Below are 21,313 nucleotides of genomic sequence, written 5' to 3' on the forward strand. Positions count from 1 at the left end.
GCATCAAAAACAACACTATCACTACATCCTTAAGCTTTGTAGGATATCTCTAGAAATATCTAAATTTTAATCAGTTCTTCCTTTGATTTAGCAAAATCTATCCCCAGGTACCTTCCAGCAATTGGAGGGAGAAGGTTGAATATAAGTCTAATTTGAGTTGCAGAAAGAGATAATAGAGGTGGAAGAAAAAAATTTAAAACCTCCAGAACTGGTAATAGAAGTGAATACCCAGATTCAGGAATGCAAGCAAATCTGTTAGCATAAGTAAACCAAAATTATACCTAGGCGCACTGTCGTGAAATTACAAGAACATCAAAGACAAGGATCTTAAAGTAACCAGAAAGAAAATAATCTACTTTAAAATAGAGAATTAGACTGAAAGCTGATTTACTAATACAAAATGAAAGATAGAAAACCCCGCAGCACTATTTTCCAAGGGCTGAAGTAGTATCTGTCAATACAGTATTGTGACACAGTGAACATACTTTAAGCATGAAGGTGGAACAAAGATGTTGGCAGATGAAAAAAACAATTTTTTACCAATATATAACTATACTTACTGGACTTTAGTCAGAAAGGAAAAGCATCATTATTACCATACCAGTTATGGCAGCTGGAATTGCAACATCCTGGTCTCCGGCAGCTGGGGTCATAGACAGTCAGCATGCAGGGCTGCCCTCGGGATGACACTATGTCTGCCTTGAGGCTTTGCTATGCCAGGTTGATCCCAGCAAATGACTGAAACCAGCGGGTGTATCACTACAGTCCCTTCCTTTGCTTTGTCCTGTGCAGGAAGCCCTCCGGATCAGCCTTGCGGAAGTTTCTTAGAGCTGCACAGCAGTTTGAAACTCTTGCTACCAAATCCTTCTTCCTTCCCCTTCTTTATAACCCTTCCTATTGTATTAATTGTACTTTAACAGTATCTTTGTGAAAAACTCATGGTCCATACTTGGTGTGTACTAGCTGAACTACTGATAGTCTCCATGGGCATTTCTAAAGGGATGAATATCCAGGGATAGGTCTCTTTTTTGTCATATTCCCTAATGGGTTCAGAACTGAATGCAGAAGGATAGTATTAGTGCAGCCACCTTAAATCTGTAACGTCCAGTGCAATGCTGTGCGTAGTAAACAATCAAAATTGAGTTAATATATAAGTTCAAATCTGCCATTCCCTTGAAGCTTGATATTTGTATAAAATTCATTGAACAGTTTTACTTCCAATTCTGAGGTTTAATCTACATTAACAGGTATTTATGTTTTTCAGGCAGAAGACTATTCCATTATTTCTCTTTTCACCAATCATTCACAGAAAAGGAGATTTTGCCAGTTGCCGCTTTTTGAAATTCTCATTTAGCTAAGCACGTTGGGAAAACACTACATTCATTTCCGGAAAGTGCTTTGACTTTTACAGTAAAATAAAATCTGCAATAAAATCTCTTTTCCTAATTAGGTGATATCTTCTATAAAAAAGGAAACCATAAAAACATAATATTGTGCACTCTGGAAGACCTTGCCACTGATAAGCCTACTGCTACAACAACTGCTGATCCAGGGATATGCCCCCTAAAAGAGTCTTGTAAGTGTCAAATAAATGCATGAAATCTTCCCTTTACCTATTCCAGCAGACACATTCTCTTCAGTCCTATTTTTTAATCACATTCTCACTAACATGGAGAGTGCTCTTAAAACTCCTGTGAATTTCTAATCTAGGTCAGGCTTTATAATACACAGCTTTCTGTGTGAGGCTCTGGCTAACAGGTGCAGTCACACAGTGACCAGGTCAGCTTGGACGGTGCACACTGCCCTTCTCTCTCTCTGTGATGTTGGCATCTGATTGAGTCCTCACTCTCCTTTCTGTATCCTCTTTACATTTTATTCCCTCTTCACATCTTTGTTTTTCCCACTAGTAGAGAAAGCCTGACTTCAAGTGGAGCTGGAGTGTTTACTACTCAGGTTGATGAATCTCTTGTGAAAATGGGTTTTGCCTTCCTTTCAGGCTTCTGCTTTTAGTTTCAAGGCAATCCTGTGTTTACAACCAGATAAAACAGCCCGTCATCAAATTCCAGGGCAGAATGGTGAAGGTGGTTGAGATTTCCAAGGCACTGACATGATCATGGAGAGGGATTTTCTAATATTATTGGAATCATTATGTGAACTTACTGTTTGTAACATATGGTACATTAATAGCTTTAAATAAAGAAAACAATGGAGTTAGGAGATTTGGAGGAGGGACCAGGGATCCCTCACATGGATTCGACCATTACGTTGATGGTGACTGAGCATAACCTGAGCTAACTCAGCATGATCCAAGCTGACTCAACACGCTCTGTGCAGACTCATCATAGCCTGAGCAACTTTAGCATAGTCTGAGGTGATTTATTATAATCCAACCTGATATAGCATAGCCTGTGACTCATGTCCAATAATCAAACAAAAGTTGAACTACAGGCAGTGCTGTTTTCAATTTTTACCTAGGTATCTGTTGCTTTAAGCGTTCCACTCCAGATATAAATCTGAGGTTTGAGAATATTCCTAATTAGAGACAAACATTCCTAGTGACTAAACGTAAAATTTTATTAAGATGAAATGTGAAAAATATTCTCATTATGCATGTGGTTGCAGAACTCTCACTTTTGGGGGCAATAAAGTGAGACAGAACCGCAATAAGTCATCCAGATCAGCTCCATTTCATAGATCAGACAAATGAGTCTGAAACAGGGTGATTATCCAGGCAGCACACATTTAGAACCAGGCCTCTTGCTTCTCAGGGCAGGGAATTTTCTTATATACTTTTCTGATTTCCACTTTATTACTCAAAATAGGAAATGAAATAAATTCGTGTTAATGAAGCTAGGTCTATCTCATTTAATTCTTATAATAATCTTGAAAAAGAGAAAATATTATTACCGTATTATGAATTAGGAATCTAAGTCTCCAGATTAAATAAAGAGGCCAAAGTCACATATTCATATTCGTACAATCTAGCCCTTTCTAGAAAGGAATAGATGTCACTTTGGGGATAGAAATCTATGGAATCTTAATTTCACCAAAATAGTTTTCTCAGGTTGTTTACATCACCTCATAGCAGAAACTGGGCTTGTGTGAAGTTTGGCAGATGAGCCAATTTCAAAGAAATCCTTGAGAAGTAAAAGCAATTATGCCACTAAGAAAAACAAATTTTTCTTTCTCTAACTATAAGCAAGGTGAGTTTTTAAAAAAGTTATTTGATAATTTTAATATTTTAATTAAATGATTCTATTATATTGAAGATTACTACATTTGTAGTATTAAGTTCAAATGTTTAATTGCATTTTCTATCATTAAACAGAATTAAAAATTTTTAAAACAGCCATATTCCCACTTCTACTACATATCTTTGTTCTATATATAACACTGTTTATGTACATAATTACACACACATGTGTGTGTAATTATGTACATATAATTTTGTATTCAGATTTTTATTTAATACTATAGAAGCATTTTCCTTGCAGTATATGGTGTTCACAATTGCTATTTTAATTGTCTGCATGTGCCATCATTACTAGTAGTTAGGTTTTTATAGTTTTATTATTTTTAAAATGCTATGAAAATGTTTAGATAGGTACCTTTCTCCATTTAGATTATTTCTCCAGCATGATTGCCCTGAAGAGGGATGACTTATCCCAAGTGTTAACATTTTTTTCTCTTCTTGGCAAATATGACCAACTATCTTATTGCTTCTTAAAAAGGTTTCATGCCACCCATGTTTAGTCCCAACCAGCTTCATTGCATCTTTACCAACATTGGGGAGTGCTCCTAAAACGGATTAATGAATTTGACCAAAATGTTGCTACATGGCAGTCTTTGTTTACAAGTGTTGAAATGTGTCCTTATATTTGCTACCAAGTTCTACTTGTCTTTTGTACATTTTCTGTTCATTTATTTCTTTTCTTCATTTACATATTGGTTGCTTACTACGTTCTCTTTATAGAGGGCCCTTCATAGAATATGATACATGCATTCACTCTTGTATTATCTGCAAAGGTATTTCCCAATCTGTTTTCTTTTATATGTAAAAGTTTTAGGTGATTCTTTTCAGTGATGCTTCCCACCCCAACACTGAAGTTCATTTTCTGATTTTCTTCTGACAGCTTGGTACAATTATCTCCTAATTCTATAAAATTTCACTTAAATTGTTGTTTTAGTCTCAAAAATCTTACTTTTCTTCACTTTGTAAGTTCTACAAGCTAATGTGCAAAGAAACCAATCTGAGCACACAGACCATAAAGCATATTAAACCAGCAACATGGTAGGTACCTATTAAGATCTATTTTGCTAACTCCACATAATTTGGGTTAATTCTTTCTGCAATGTGTTTCATTTTTTTCCAGTAAATAAATGAACAGAAATAAAAAATTCTTCTCTTCGAGACCCAGATGGAAAATGGCTAAAGTTCAGATTAAATGTCCACCAGCAGTATGCCCAGCCAGTGAGATAAGTTCTAAAGCAGAGCATGAAAGAGATGGTAGACAGAAAAAATAAAAATTACAAAGCTTACAAAAATCAATAGCATGTTATAGTCTGTGGGAGAAGCAGTAGAAACTACTTTTAGGCAAAATACTGGAAAGCTGTGTCTGAGGAAAAATTAGCCTTACTTTTCAGAGCTAAATGACTTGGAGGCATTCATCTAATATTTCTTTATTTAGGGGAGGCCTAAGTTAGCACAGTTGAGTGGGGAATTAAGGCTTGCCCTACCATGTATCCATTATCCACTAAGCTTTGTCTGAGACGTCCTCTCCTTTGTTTCCAGGCTAATCCATTTTTTTCCCTTGAAAAACACAGCTCAATAGACAAGTAGGTCGAGAAGCTCTCACTGTTTAAACTCATTCAACTATAGTTATTTCTTGATGTGATGATAGTTGTCACATACATCAATATGCATATACCTTATATTTGTTACTGGGCTATTATTCTAATTATCTCTTTTTAGGGAAAAACATAATGACAAACCACTGAAATTATACTGCAAACAATCAAAATAATATTTCTTTAGACTATGTTACCATTCAGAGTTGACCAACGGTGAGCGTGTTAACTTTGGTCCTGATTTCTTTTAGAATATTTAATATCATTTTCAACTCAGGAGTAATACATGATTTTAAAAAAAAGGAACAAACAACTGTTCCACCATTAATGCTGTTAAATATGGAATCTGTCCTTTCTCCAGATCTTACATTGAATTTAAGATTCCCATTCATTCAGCTGCAAAAATATTGCTTGTCTATTAACTCTACAGCAGGGGTAAGGAGGGTAACTATGGCCTGCCACTAGTGTTTGTACATCAAATTTTATTGGAGATCAGTCACAACCATTCATTTACTTATTGTCTATGGCTATTTTCACACTAGGACATCAGAACTGACTTGTTGTAAGAGGTCTTATGGTCAGCAAAGCTAAAATATTTATTATCTGGCCCTATACAAAAAAAAATGTCTACTGGCCACTGCTCTAGAGGAATGTGGAAACTGATGAAAAGATAAATACAGTTCCTGCCCTCATTAGAATAGAAGCAGATATTAAACAAATAACCACAGGATAAGTATGACTACAGTAAGAGCTATGTAGGAAACCTCAAGTATATATTCTTGTTTATGTAGGTTCTCAGATGATAAATTTACGGACAAGTGAGAAGTATATTCACAAGGTACAATATATGAAAAAGTGTTTTGTAAAAATCATGTACGATTTTCAGAAACATTAACATATTGCAGAAAAAAATAATACATTTTGCTAGTTTAAATGCTTATATCCTGGAGTATATGATAAACAGAAGGAATGGATGGCTATCATAGATTTTCTTTTATTAATAATTTTTGTATTCAAAGGGTAATTTCCAAAATAGGTGCTTAAGGAATCTATGGATTATTGAAATTTCATTTTTTAACATCTATATAGATATATGTTCACATAATTACAGATTTTTTTTCAGTTATTCAAAGTTATTTATGTATCCCAATTATTTTCTTATAAAGTTTTCTTAAATGGCTTATAATAAAAGATAAACACAAGTAATAATGCAATAGAAATAGAACACCAGAACAAAGGAAAATGAGCACACAAATGCCAGCCATGGTATTCGACATAATTTTAAATTTGACTCTGAGTTTCTTCAAAATTATTACAAAAAGGGAAATCTAACTTTTTATAGAGTTCTCAATTTGGAAGAGAAAAAGCAAATCAAACCTTAGGGAAATATAAAATTTCCCTAACGTAAAAGCATTTTTAAACATTATTTCCTCCCTGGTGAAAATTAAATAGTCTAAAGCTTTAATATATAATTGATCTTCATTATCTTCCTTCAATATAGAAAAATAGAATATTTGGGGGGCATATTTGTGTGCATGTTTACAAAAATATTCTTCTACATATTTCATATTATAATAGACTTCTCATTGTCCAAAAATTTATAGTCTGAAAACCTATGTAAATAAGAATTTATACTTGAAGTTTGCTACATAGCTCTTATTTCAAGCATACCTGTTCCTGTGATTATTTGTTTACTATCTGCCTCTAGTCTAATGAGAGCAGTACGCACACACACACACACACACCTTACATTGTCCACACTGAAGAAAGCAGTTCTTACATTTGTCAATAACAGCGAGGTACAGGAAGATCTCTGAAGTAACTGGTAAACTATTCTTCAGTGTCTTTGTGCAAATATTTACTATTTTACCATTTTTGTGGACCCAAAACTCAGATCATGGGCAGCCTATTCTTTCAGTGTTTAGATTCTCCAAGATTTCAATGCTTAGAATCTGTAAAAAGGGGAATTCTCTGGTGACTATAGCTTTGGAAAGATCACTTTCCCTTGAATATTTTTTTTTAGTCCAGAGAAGAATTGCTTTCGGCAATCTGATTTCCTTTTTCATTAAAACAAGTATCACGAAATTCTGCCACTGGTTTGCAGTGAGTATCTGTAGAGGGCTTAGCTGCCATGCTTCAGATGAAATCTGTCAGAGAATCATGTCATGATTTCTGATTCTTTGTCCATTCTACTTAAAAAGAAAAAAGGTTTGGGACAATTTTTTTCAGAGAAAACGTTTCTTAAAAATACATAGGCGTTCCCTCCCGTCCATATTGAAGATACTCAATTTGTAAATTTTTTTCCTACTTTTTAACTGTGTTCTTTCTTATAGTGCACTGAAATTTCTGCTTAAACCTAAAAGGGACCCTGAACAATCTCAAGCCTCTCTTGTTCGAATCAAACACACCTGTACAATTACCGGCCGCCCTCGTGGCCGACCCGGCACTTTGCTGTTGCAGTGAGGGGAGTTGCTGCCGGGCTTGAACGCAGAGGAGGAGCCTGGGGTAATTAACGCCCCCAAAAGGAAGTTAGTCAACACCAGGGAAAATTCTGCAAGCAATACACTTCTGCGGCCTCAAAGAAGAGCTCTAGATTAGAAAGAAAGGAGAGAGGCTGGGCCAAGGGAGTGGACCTGTCTGTCACTGTGCTCCTTTTCTTTTCCCCACCTAAGGTTCAAGGAGAGAATTTAGGAAATAAATTCACAAGGAGCTCTAACTGTGCTGCTCACCGGAGAATGTAATGAGGGAGAAAATTGAGTTCTCAAAGCTGGTAGGAAAAGGAGACTTAGGGATCAAGCTGCCTTTGTTTGGAAAATGCCTTGATTAGGCCACTTGGGTAAACGAGTCTCTGGGGTATGGGCCCGACCTGGTATCAGGAAGTCAGAGGCGGGAGGATGGAGAGGAACAGCACAAGGAAAAGGATGACCTGCTGTGTCTTGTGACGCTCTCTGACCTCTACCCCCAAATCTATGGTAAAGTTATTAAGTTTACAAAATGCTTGGTATGGGGGGGGCAGTGTACTGATAAATGGGAATAAGTGTTACGTAAGGGGCAGGATGAGATACAACAGAAGGCATGCATATTGAAAAAGGGATGGAAATTGAGGGGAACCTTATATAAACTATATAAATATAGTTAATATAAATTAGCACAATGTTTTAGAAGGAAGAAGATTTTAGAGCTTTGCCAAACTGTGAAATTGGGGGATTTGAGGCAGTCCTACTGACATGTAACGAACTGAGAAGACCCCGTATTATATCGGGATTAAGTCTAACTAGCAAGTATGTAATACTAGAAAAATTTCTAGGAAAAATATTTTTTTAAACTCTGATGGCACTTACACATCAGTTTTCTGAAAAGAAGGCTATTGGTTCATTCATTCATTGAGTCCACGAGTATTTATCGAGCATCTATGATGTGTCAGTTTTGTTCTAGGTGCTAGGGATATAGCTGAGGATGCAGACAATGGAACTGAAAGCAGTTTAAAAGTTATAAAGGCAGACCTCCACAAATTGAGGGCATAGTCCTTCACAAGACTGTTCCTACTTCAGACACCAGATGCAAGTGCGGTCCCCAGGTCTCCTAGTCTCCTAGGGCTGCTCTAACAAAAACCATAGACTGAATGGCTGAAAGAAAAAAAAATATCTTCTCACAGTTCTAGAGGCTGGAAAGTCAGAGATAAATGTGCCAGCTGATTTGGTTACTATTAAGAGCTCTTTCTGGCCACCTTCTCACTATGTGTACACATGATAGGGGGAGAGAGAGAAACAAAGAAAGAGCACACAGGAGATTGCAATTATTTTTGTAGCTCTGTGCCAGAAACCAGGGACAAAGGTCAAATATACTTTATTATATCACAGATACAATGTTAAAGTTAATCACCCCCTGGCCACAGAGCCCAGCCAGCAGGAGGTGAGCTGATCTAAACTGAGCCCATTGGCAACTTTGCCCCTGGGGAGGCAGGTAGGTAAGAAGGACCCAGTGAGGCCTTCAAGCCTTTCCTACAGAGGCTGCTTCACCTCTCTAGACGCACACCCGAAGGGAGACCCCTTGACTCTCACTCTGCCCCCAATCTTTGTTATTAGTATCTTATTGGGACCATGGAGAAGAGCCTATAAATTCAGCTGATTTCTCTGTTTCTGAGGCTGGTCCTCACTTGGTCTTCTTGAAGGTGTCTGTCTTTCCTTAGATTACAGGCAATTTGACTGTTCTGCAATCTCAGCTCTCTAATGGCTTCAAGAGAAGTTAGATTTTTATTGTTTATTCATCTGTGGTTGACCTTCCCATTCGTAGTTTACAAAGCTTGTTCACATTTTCTTTCATTTGATTCTAACAATGACCCTGTAAGACTGGCAGAGTAGGGCTTACTAGTGCTGAGTTTTTCTCGTTAATCTAAAGGTCGTGCTCTTTCTGGCACAATATATACCTCTCAGAGACCCTACACGGGTTGTACACGTTGCTGTCCCTCATACTAGGCTCCTTATGACCCAGTGTTCATTAGCAAAGGATAAAAGGAATCACTCAAAGGATGAACAGAAAGCCCAGAAAGCATGTACAAGATGTTTCTTTACCCTCCAAATGGTACCTTATTTTGCTCCATGTCCAATATTGGTAACCAGACACTTTTATGTGGATATGCTTTTCCCGATCCAAGTACTAAACCAGAGACCCTCAAACTTCAGAATACAGAAGAAGTACCTGAGGAACTCTTAAAAGTGCAAATTCTAGAAACCATCACCAGATTTTCTGATTCACTGGGAGAGGGAACTACATGAGTGTTAAGAATATATATTTGAGAAAGTGATGCTTGAGATGAACCCTGAAAGATAACTATGAGTGTTGACTACATAAAGGGAGTGGCATAAGAAAAAACATGCTGGTAGGAAAAAAAGCATGTTCCAGGACAACATGAAAAGATGAAGAATGTAATGTTTAAAAAACTGACAAATGCTCATTTTGACTAGAAATCCATGAGTAGAGGCAAGAGAGTAGCACCAGAAAAGACCAACAAAGGAATTAGGGCGGTATTAAGCATAGCCTTTCGGACAAGATAACAGTGTGATCTTTAACTAAGAGCCAGAAATATCACTGAAATGTTTAAGCAGAGAAATAACATAATTATAGTTTTATGTTTAAAAACTCCCTCATCTATATCCCACAATTATAAGTATTACAAATACTTCATATTGATTATTTAATAGTTTAAACAAAATTGTTAAATTTCAAGTTACTGTAGGTGACAAAAAGAAGTAGGAAATCTGAATGGTTCTATTAAAGACTTGAATATATTGTTTAAAAATACTTCCCGTAAAGAAAACTCCAGGCCCAAGTGGCTTTCCTGATGAATTCTTCCACATATATTAGAAAGTAATATCACAGAATATCACACAATAACAATGTCACAAACTCTTCCATTGAACAGAAAAAAATGAACAATTTTTAACTATCTTATGAGACCAGCATAACTGTAATTCAAGAATTTAGAAAAGATATCTTAATAAAGGCAAATTACTGACCACTCTATCTCATAAAAGCCTTTAATTATTACCAACAGAATCTAGCAGTATATATATATATATTTTTTTGGCCACACTGCACAGCATGCGAAACTTCCCCAACCAGGGATCAAACCTGTGCCCCCTTCAGTGGAAGCACAGTCTTAACCACTGGACCACCAGGGAAGTCCTAGCAGTATTAAAAGGATAAGATATCATGACCAAGTGGGGTTTACTTAAAGTATATAAAGGTCACTAAAATTATAAAAACCAAGCAATGTATGTTAATCAAATGTACACAATAAGGAAAAAAACTGAATATCTTGATTGATTCAGAAAACACATTTGACAATTTACCACCCATTCATGATAAAACTTTTAATAAACTTGCAATAGAAAAATATCCTTAATTTACTAAAACTATCCATAAAAATCTTCAGCAACATAATCAGTGGTGACCGTAAAAAATTTTTTCCTGAGGTCAGGAATGAGACAAGAATACCCACTACCACCACTTCTACTTAACATTATACTGAAGATCATAGTGCAATAAGGCAAAAAAATAAAACAACAGGTATTATTTTGGAAAGCAAGAAATGCATATGTAACTATTCACAGATGACAGAGTACTTGAGAAATTCAAAAGAATATACAGACACAATATTAGAACAAATGAATTTATCAAGGTTACAGGATATAAGTCAATATAAAAACTCAATTGTATTTCTATATGCCAACCACAAAGAAAAGGAAACTATAAAAAGAAACCAGGAATGACAACACTAAAAAATCAAATATTTCTTGATTTCTCTGAGTTAACTGTTAGTGTACAGAAGTGCAACAAATTTCTGTATATTAATATTGTACCCTGCAAATTTATTGAATTTATGTATTAGTTCTAATAGCCTAGGACTTCCAATACTAGTTAAACAATCTCACTTATAATCAAATCCAAAAATATAAAATAAAATACCTGGGAACAAATTTAACCAAGGAGGTGGAAACCTGTATTCTGAAAACTATAAGACACTGATGAAGAAAACTGAAGCTGATACCATTAAATGCAAAGATATCTGTGTTTATGGATTGGAAGAATTAATGTTGTTAAAATGTCCATACAACCCAAAGCAATCAATAGATTTAATGCAATCCTTATCAAAATACCCATGACATTTTTCACAGAACTAGAATAAATAATCCTATACTACATGTGGAACCACAAATGACCCCAAACAGCCAAAACATCTTCTTGAGAAAGAAGAACAAAGCCAGAGCTATCATGCTCCCTGATTTCAAACTATACTACAATGCTACAGTATGGTACTGGCACAAAAACAGACACATGGATCAATGAAACAGAATGGAAAGCCCAGAAATAAACCCATGCATATACAGTCAATTAATCTATGGCAAAAGAGGCAAGAATATATAATGGGGAAAGGACAGTCTCTTCAATAAGCAGTGTTGGGAAAACTGGACAGCTGCATGTAAAAGACTGAAACTAGAAAATATTCTCACACTATATACAAAAATAAACTAAAAATGGATTAAAGACATAAATGAAAGAACTGAAACCATAAAACCATAAAACTCCTAGAAGAAAACTTAGTCAGTATGCTCTTTGATGATGGTCTTAGCAATATTTTTTTTGGATCTCTCTTCAGGCAAGGGAAACAAAAGCAATAATAAACAAATGAGACCTAATCAAACTTAACACCATTTGTACAGCAAAGGAAACTATCAACAAAATGAAAAGGCAACCTACTGATTGCAAATGATATGTCTGGTAAGGGGTTAATATCCAAAATATATAAAGAACTCATACAGCTCTAAAAATACTGATTTAAAAATGGGCAGAGGAACTGAATAGGCATTTTTCCAAAGAAGACATGTGGATGGCCAACAGGCACAGGAAAAGAAACTCAACATCACTGATCACCAGGGAAATGCAAGTCAGGACCACAATGAGATATCATCTCACACCTGTCAGAAATCATCAGAAAAACCAAGAAATAACAACAGTTGTGGAGAAAAGGGGACCGTCATGAACTGTTGGTGGAAATGTAAATTGGTGCAGCCACTATGGAAAACACTATGGGGGTTTCTCAAAAAATTAAAAATAGAACTACTATACGATTTAAATTCCACTCCTGGGTATTTATCTGAAGAAAATGAAAACACTAATTTGAAAAGATATATGCATCCCAATATTCATAGCAGCAATATTTATAATAGCCAAGATATGGAAGCAACCTAACTGTCCACAACAGATGAATGGATAAAAAAGATGTGGCATATATAAATATAGTGGAACATTAATCTCCCATAAAAAAAGAATAAAATTTTGCCATATGCAACAACATGGATGGGCCTGGGGGGTATTATGCTTAGTGAAATAAGTCAGGCAGAGAAAGACAAATACTGTATGTTTTCACTTCTATGTGGAATCTAAAAAGTAAAACAAAGGAACAAATGTAACAAAACAGAAACAGACTCACAGATACAGAGAAAAAACTTACGGTTACTTGTGGTTACCAGAGGGGAGAGGGGCAAAATAGGTGAAGGGGATTAGGAGATACAAACTACTAGGTAATAAAATAAATAAGTTACAAGGATGTAATGTACAGTGTAGGAAATATAGTCAATATTTTAAAATGGCTTTCTATAAAGTATAATCTATAAAAATACCAAATTACTATGTTGTTTACCTGAAACTAATATAATATTGTAAGTCAACTATACTTCAGTTTACAAAATCAAATATTGAGGAATAAATCCAGCAAAGGATGTGCAAGACATCTTTAGTTAACATGGCAAAACATTGCTGAGAAAAATTAAAGTATAAGTAAATACATGAAAGATTATACCATATTCTTGTAGTGAAAGATTCAATACTACTTTTCCAAAAACTACTTAATACATTCGGTGCAATCCCCATAAAAATTCCAGTTTTTCCTAAAGAAATTGATTGATTCTAAAATTTAAATAGAATGCAAAGGTACAAAAATAGTCCTGCAATACTGAAGAAGGATTAACAGATGGAATATGAATAGTACCAAATATCAAGAATCAGATTTATTATAAAGCATGGTGATTAAGACAATGCAATATTGGATCCAAGACAGACAAGCTGACTATAGAAATGACCCCCACATATAGGCTGATCTGATTTACGAAAAAGGTAACATTTCAATGCAGTGGCGTAAAGTCTGTCTTTTCAACAAATGGTGTTGAATAATTTGATATCCATATGTAAAACAAATTTATCTTGATCCCTTCCTCACACCAAACATAAAAATCAATTCTTAGATAGATCTAAGTGTAATAGGTAAAACAACAAAGCATTTAGAGGAAAAAGAAAAATGTGACTTTGGAGTAGGCCCAATATTTCTTTTAAAAAACAGAAAATATTTACCATAAATTTTAAAAAATGGTACATTGGACTATATTAAAATTTAGAAATTTTGTTTCTAGAAAGTCACCATTAAGAGATTGAAAAGGCACAGAATGGGAGCAGATATTTGCAATACATATGTCTGACAAAGAATGCATATACTCATAAAGAACTCCTCCAAATCAATAAGGAAAGTCAGTCAACCCAATAGAAAAATGAGAAGTTCACAAAATAAGATATTCAGGCATCCAATAACCATATTAAAATGTGCTCAACTTCATTAGTTTTCAGGGAAATGCAAATTTAAATCACAATGAGATTCAACTCCGCATCCACAAGAATTTTGAAAAAGGTTTAAAAAAAAGACTGACCATATACAGTGCTGACAAACACTTGAAGCAACTGTAGCTCTCATTTATATACTGTTTGTTAGTGTAAATTGGTACAAAAGTTTGGTAAATTATTTGGAAGTATATAGTAAAACTGAACAAATGCATTATCTAGTTCACTTTTAGGTACTTATGCAATAGCAAGGCATACACATGTTCATGAAAAGTTATCAACAGAAATGTTGATGGCAGCACAATTGTGTGATAGACCTAAATTGGAAACTAACCAAATGCCCACCACATAAATGGGTATTTATAGGTTAATATGTGTATATTAGTATATTCACACAATAATAGACTATACAACAACTACACACAACATGGATTAATTTTACAATCATAATTCTCAGTGAAAAAAGGAAAAATTCCCAGTGAACAAAGAATGCTTCTCCAAGAATCCATTTATATAAAGCACAAACAGACAAAACTATATATGCTGGTGGATGTCACAAAAGTATTTGCTCTTGGCGGCGGCTGGCTGGTGACTGGGAGAGAGAACAGGGCAAGCTCCCGTGGGCCAGGAATGTTCTCTTTCTTGACTTGGTAATGACTATGTGGGTGTTTTTGGTTTATGAAAATTTATGAAATGGCACACATAATATGTGAACTTTTGTGCATGTATGGTATACTTTAATAAAAAGTTAGAAAAATAAAGCTCACCGTAGCTGTACACGAAGAGTTCACTTGAGAGAAGCAAGAGTAGAATTGGGAAGACCAGTCAGGAGGCCATAGTCCTGGCAAGAAGTGATGGTAGTCCTGTTGGAAGGAGAAATTATAGGCACCAACTACGTACAAAACCTTAACTTACTCCAATGCTAAGATGTATTATCCCTACGATTATACTAATACCCCTGACTTGATTATCAAAAAATAATATAATTTGAATTAACGTTACAACCCATAGCCTGCTAATTAGCCTCACAAGCCTTCTTCTTAACCAGTTTAATGATAATAGCCTTAATTTCTCATTAATGTTCTTTTCCAACTCCCTAATCTGCACCACTACTGATCTTGATAATATGACTCCTACCTCTGATATTAATAGTCAGTCAATCTCACCTGCTCAAAGAATCGCTGACCTGAAAAAAAACTATACATCACTATACTAATCATATTTCAAATATTTTTAATCATAACATTTACCACCACAAAACTAATTCTATTTTACATTATATTCGAGGACACACTAGTTCCTACACGCATCATCATTACTTGATGAGGTAACCAAACAGAAAGCCTCAATGCAGGGCTCTATTTTCTGTTCTATACACTAAATGGATCACTTCCGCTGTTAGTGGCATTAGCATATATGCAAAACACCAAGGTTCTCTGAATTTCCTAGTAGTCCAATATTGAATCCAAGCATTACCCAACTCCTGATCCAATGTCTTTATGTGACTAGCCTGCATAATGGCCTTTATGGTAAAAATACCCCTTTATGGCCTCCACCTTTGACTACCCAAAGCACACGTAGAAGCCCCCATCGCAGGCTCTATAGTCCCTGCAGCCGTATGACTAAAACTCGGGGGCTACGGCGTGCTACAAATTACAGCAATACTCAACCCCCTGACAGAGTTCATAGCATATGCTTTTCTTATGCTCTCTTTATGAGGGATAAGCATAACCAGTTCAATCTCTCTGCGCCTAACAGCCCTAAAATCACTTATCACATATTCTTCCGTCAGCCACATAGCACTTGTTACTGCAGCTATTCTCATCCAGACTCCTTGAAGTTACATAGGAGCCACCGCTTTAATAATCGCCCACGGCCTCACATCATCTATGTTATTATATATAAAACTATATTATTTGAGTTTGCCTAGCAAACTCAAACTGTGAGCGAGTCCACAGCCCAACTATAGTCTTAGCCCGAGGCCTACAAACCCTCCTCCCACTAACAGCCACTCGAGGGCTACTGGCGCGCCTGGCAAACTTAGCCCCACCCCCAGCTATTAATCTAATCGGAGAACTGTTTGTAGTTATATCAACCTTCTCATGATCAAATTTTACCATTATCTTAATAAGAACTGACATTGTAATTACAGCCCTATATTCTATATGTATACTAATTATGGCACAACATGGTAAATACACACCCCATAGTAATAACATTACACCCTTTTTTACATGAGAAAACGCCCTTAGAGACCTCCCCACTCTACCCTTCCTACTCTTGTCACTAAATCCCAAAATCATCCTAGGCCCCCTGTTTTGTAAATACAGTTTAAAAAACACAATAGATTGTGAATCTAGTAACAGAAGACTGAGACTTCTTATTTACTGAGAAAGTATTGCAAGAACTGCTAATTCATGTCCTTATGCCTAACAGTATGGCTTTTTCAGGCTTTTAAAGGATAGTAGCTATCCATTGGTCTTAGGAGCCAAAAAATTGGTGGAACTCCAAGGAAAAGTAATAAACCTATTTTCCTTTTTTGCTCTGGTCACACTACTTATACTAATCATTCCAATTATAATAACTGACACAGATTTCTACAAAAGTGAGAAATATCCATCATTTGTAAAAAAAAAAAAAAATATTGTCTCATATGCTTTTATTACCAGCCTAGTTCCAACAATAGTATTCCTCCACACAGGCCAAGAAATAGTTATTTCAAACTGACATTGAATCACTGTCCAAACCCTTAAATTAACATTTAGCTTCAAAATAGATAACTTCTCAATAATATTCACACCAGTAGCATTATCTGTTACGTGGTCCATTATGGAGTTCTCAATATGGTACCTACACTTAGACCCTTACATTAACCGGTTCTTCAAGCACCTACTCTACTTCCTCATTACCATGCTAATCCTTCTTACTGTCAATAACCTCTTCCAACTATTTATTGGATGGGAGGGGGTTGGAATTATATCCTTCCTGCTTATTGGGTGGTGATTGGGTGAGCAGACGCAAACACAGCTGCCCTCCAAGCAATCCTATATAACCTCATTGGGGATATCGGGTTCATTATATCAATAGCATGATTCCTGTTTAACTCAAACACAGGAGACCTGCAACAAATTTTTATACTCGACCTAAATCCCTCAAACCTCCCCCTTATAGGACTTGTACTAGCTGCAGCCGGAAAATCAGCCCAATTTGGACTACACGCTTGATTCCCCTCAGCAATAGAGGGCCTCACCCCTGTATCAGCCCTGCTCCACTCAAGCACAATAGTTGTGGCAGGAGTCTTCCTACTTATTCGATTTTACCCTTTAAGAGAAAACAACAAACTTATTCCAGCAATAGCGCTGTGCTTAGGAGCCCTCACCACCCTATTCACAGCTATATGCACTCTCACCCAAAATGACATTAAAAAAATTATCGCTTTCTCCACTTCAAGCCAATTAGGCTGAATAATGGTAACAATTGGAATCAACCAACCCTATGTAGCATTCTTACACATCTGCACACATGTTTTTTTTTTTAAGGCCATGCTATTCTTAGGCTCTGGATCCATTAGTCACAGCCTGAACGACGAACCAGATATTCGAAACACAGGAGGCCTTTTCAAGGCTTTACCCTTCACCACAACAGCCCTTAGTATCGGGTGTTTGGCGTTGACAGGAATGCCTTTCCTCACCGGCTTCTAAAGACTTGATCATTGGAGCTGCTAACACATCTTATACCAACGCTTGAGCCCTGTTAATGAGTCTAATTGCGGCCTCCCTCACAGCTGCCTATAGTACCCACATTATCTTCGCTCTATTAGGACAACCTGGCTTCTCCCCCGCTAACCTCTATCAGTGAAAACAACCCCCTCTCAATTAACTCCATCAAACGCCTACTAATTGGAAGTGTCTGCTGGATTCATTATCTCCAACAACATCCCCCCAGCCAGTCCCCCTACTAACCATACCCTTACATCTAGCACTAACTGCTAACTGCCCTTGCAGTAACCATCCGAGGCTTCACATTGGCACTCAAAATTAACCTTGACACACAAAACGTAAAACTTATCCACCCCTCAAATGCCCTTAAATTCTCTAGTCTCTTAGGATATTTCCCCACCATCATGCATCATCTACCTCCTTACCTAAACCTATCAATAAGCCAAAAACCAGCATGCTCTCTTTTGGGCTTAATCTGACTAGAAAACATTTTACCAAAAACCATATCCCTTCTTCAACTAAAGTTCTCCATCTCCAATCTCAAGCCCAACAGGCCTTATCAAACTATACTTCCTATCATTCCTTATCACTCTCACCCTTAGCGTGCTTCTATTTCATTATCATGAGTAATCTCCATAACAACCACGACACCAATAAGCAGCGACCAGCCGGTAACAATCACCAACCAGGTACCATAACTATACAATGCCTTTGTAACTATACAAAGGCCATAGCCTCCTCACTAAAAGAGCTAGTCACCAGCATCATAAAGAACTCAGTCCCCCAACCCATTGAACTTAAACACAACTTCCACCTCCTCACGCTTTAAAATATATAATACCATCAAAAACTCTATTGTCAACCCTGAAAGAAACGCCCCCAAGACAGTCTTATTAGAAACCCAAACCTCAGGATACTGCTCAGTGGCTATAGCCATCATATACCCAAACACAACTAATATCCACCCCCCCACACACACAAATGAATCAAAAACACTATCAGACCTAAAAATGAACCACCAAAGTTCAACACGATCCCACACCCAACACCGCCACTCACAATCAACCCAGAGCCCCCAAAAACAGGTGAAGGTTTTGAAGAAACCCCCACAAAAATGATCACAAAAATAACACTTAAAATAAATACAAAATATGTCATCATCGTTCTCACATGGATCTCAGGATGATTTCCATGAGAAATCATCACTCTCATTCAGCTATAAGAATACCAATGACCAACATCCCCAAAACACACCCACTAATAACAATGCATTTATTGACCTCCCAACCCCATCAAACATTTCATCATGGGCCTTCCCTGGTGGTGCAAGTGGTTAAGAATCCGCCTGCCAATGTAGGGGACATGGGTTCGATCCCTGGTCCGGGAAGATTCCACATGCCACGGAGCAACTAAGCCCGTGGGCCACAACTACTGAGCCTGTGCTCTAGAGCCCGTGGGCCACAACTACTGAGCCTGTGTGCCAAAACTACTGGAGCCCGTGCACCTAGAGCCTGTGCTCCGCAACAAGAGAAGCCACCGCAATGAGAAGCCCGTGCACCGCAATGAAGAGTAGCCCCACTCACCACAACTAGAGAAAGCCCACGCGCAGCAACGAAGACCCAGCACAGTCAAAAATAAATAAATAAATTTAAAAAAATTCATCATGATGAAATTTTGGCTCTTACTAGGAATTTGCCTGATCCTGCAAATGCTAACAGGCTTATTCCTAGGAATACATTACACACCAGACACAGCAACTGCCTTCTTGTCAGTAGCACACATCTATCGAGATGTTAACTACGGGTGAATCATTCGATATATACATGCAAACGGAGCTTCCGTATTCTTTATCTGCCTTTACATTCACGTAGGACATGGCCTTTATTATGAGTCCTGTGCCTTTCTAGAAACATGAAACATCGGAATTATTCTACTACTTTCAGTTATAGCTACTACATTTATAGGCTATGTACTACCATGAGGACAAATGTCATTCTGAGGGGCAACAGTCATTACAAACCTGCTCTCAGCAATCCCATATATTGGCACCACTCTTGTCGAATGGATCTGCGGTGGCTTTTCTGTAGACAAAGCAACACTCAAGCCATTCTTTGCTTTTAATTTTATCCTCCCCTTTATCATCACAGTGCTAGCAGCTGTCCACCTACTATTTCTCCATGAAACAGGATCAAACAACCCCAGAGGAATCCCATCTGACACAGACAAAATGCCATTCCACCCCTATCACACAATCAGACATCCTAGGCACTCTACTACTAATCCTAGCCTCACTAATACTAGTCCTATTTTTACCCGACTTGCTAGGAGACCCTGACAACTACACCTCAGCAAAGCCACTCAACACACCACTGCATATTAAACCAGAGTGATATTTTCTATTTGCATATGCAATTCTACGATCAATCCCCAACAAACTAGGAGGAGTCTTAGCCCTATTACTCTCAATCCTAATTCTAGCATTTATCCCAATACTCCACACATCCGTACAATGAAGCATAGCATTCCAACCCCTTAGCCAATTCATATTTTGAGTGCTAGGGGCAGACCTACTAACACTAACATGGATTGGAGGACAACCTGTAGAACACTCCTTCATCATTGTCGGCCAACTCACATCTATTTTATACTTTCTTTTAATTCTAGTACTAATACCAGTAACTAGCATCATTGAAAACAATCTCCTGAAATGAAGAGTCTTTGTAGTATATCATATTACCCTGGTCTTGTAAACTGGAAGAGGAGAACAACACATCTCCCTAAGACTCAAGGAAGAAGCCCTAAGCTTCGCTGCCAGCACCCAAAGCTGAAATTCTACTTAAACTTTTCCCTGAAATTATAAGACATTTACAGAATTGTTAAGTACTATATCAGTACCAAAACAGCCCATTTTATCACAAACTACTATGTACATCACGCATACTTCTATTACCACATTAATAAGTACATACATCTTATATGTACATATTACATTATATGTATAATTGTACATTACACTATCTACCCCATGCTCATAAGCATGTACATATTATTAGTATTACATAGTACATATAGATTATCAATCGTACATGGTACATTAAGTCAAATCAATTCTAGTCAACATGCATATCCTGTCCATTAGACCACGAGCTTAATCACCAGGTCACGTAAAACCATCAACCTGCTTGGCAGGTACCCCTCGTCTCGCTCCGGGCCCATAACTTGTGGGGGCTTCTATTGATGAACTTTATCAGACACTTGGTTCTTACTTCAGGGCCATCTCACCTAAAATCGCCCACTCTTTCCCCTTAAATAAGACATCTCGATGGACTAATGACTAATCAGCCCAGGCTCACAAATAACTGTGATTTCATGCATTTGGTATTTTTTAATTTTTAGGGGGGATACTTGGACACAGCTATGACCTTAAAAGGTCTTAACACAGTCAAGCAAATTGTAGCTGGACTTCAGTTGAAAATTATTTACCAGCATCAACAATTCATGGTGTGTAATTCAGTCAGTGGTTACAGGATATAACAATATTATACATGTATACACGTACAATAGACATAGCATTC

General features: G+C 36.9%; 2 pseudogenes; both read left to right on the forward strand.

The window, feature by feature from the left end:
* The first annotated feature begins 5,038 nt into the window (after window positions 1-5,038).
* LOC117195623 (NADH-ubiquinone oxidoreductase chain 5-like) lies at window positions 5,039-18,368 on the forward strand (annotated as a pseudogene).
* Window positions 18,369-18,968: 600 nt separating this feature from the next.
* Window positions 18,969-20,449, forward strand: LOC117195644 (cytochrome b-like; annotated as a pseudogene).
* Window positions 20,450-21,313: the final 864 nt, after the last annotated feature.

This window comes from Orcinus orca, chromosome 21 (genome assembly GCF_937001465.1).
Source record: "Orcinus orca chromosome 21, mOrcOrc1.1, whole genome shotgun sequence".
NCBI classification, from domain to species: domain Eukaryota; kingdom Metazoa; phylum Chordata; class Mammalia; order Artiodactyla; family Delphinidae; genus Orcinus; species Orcinus orca.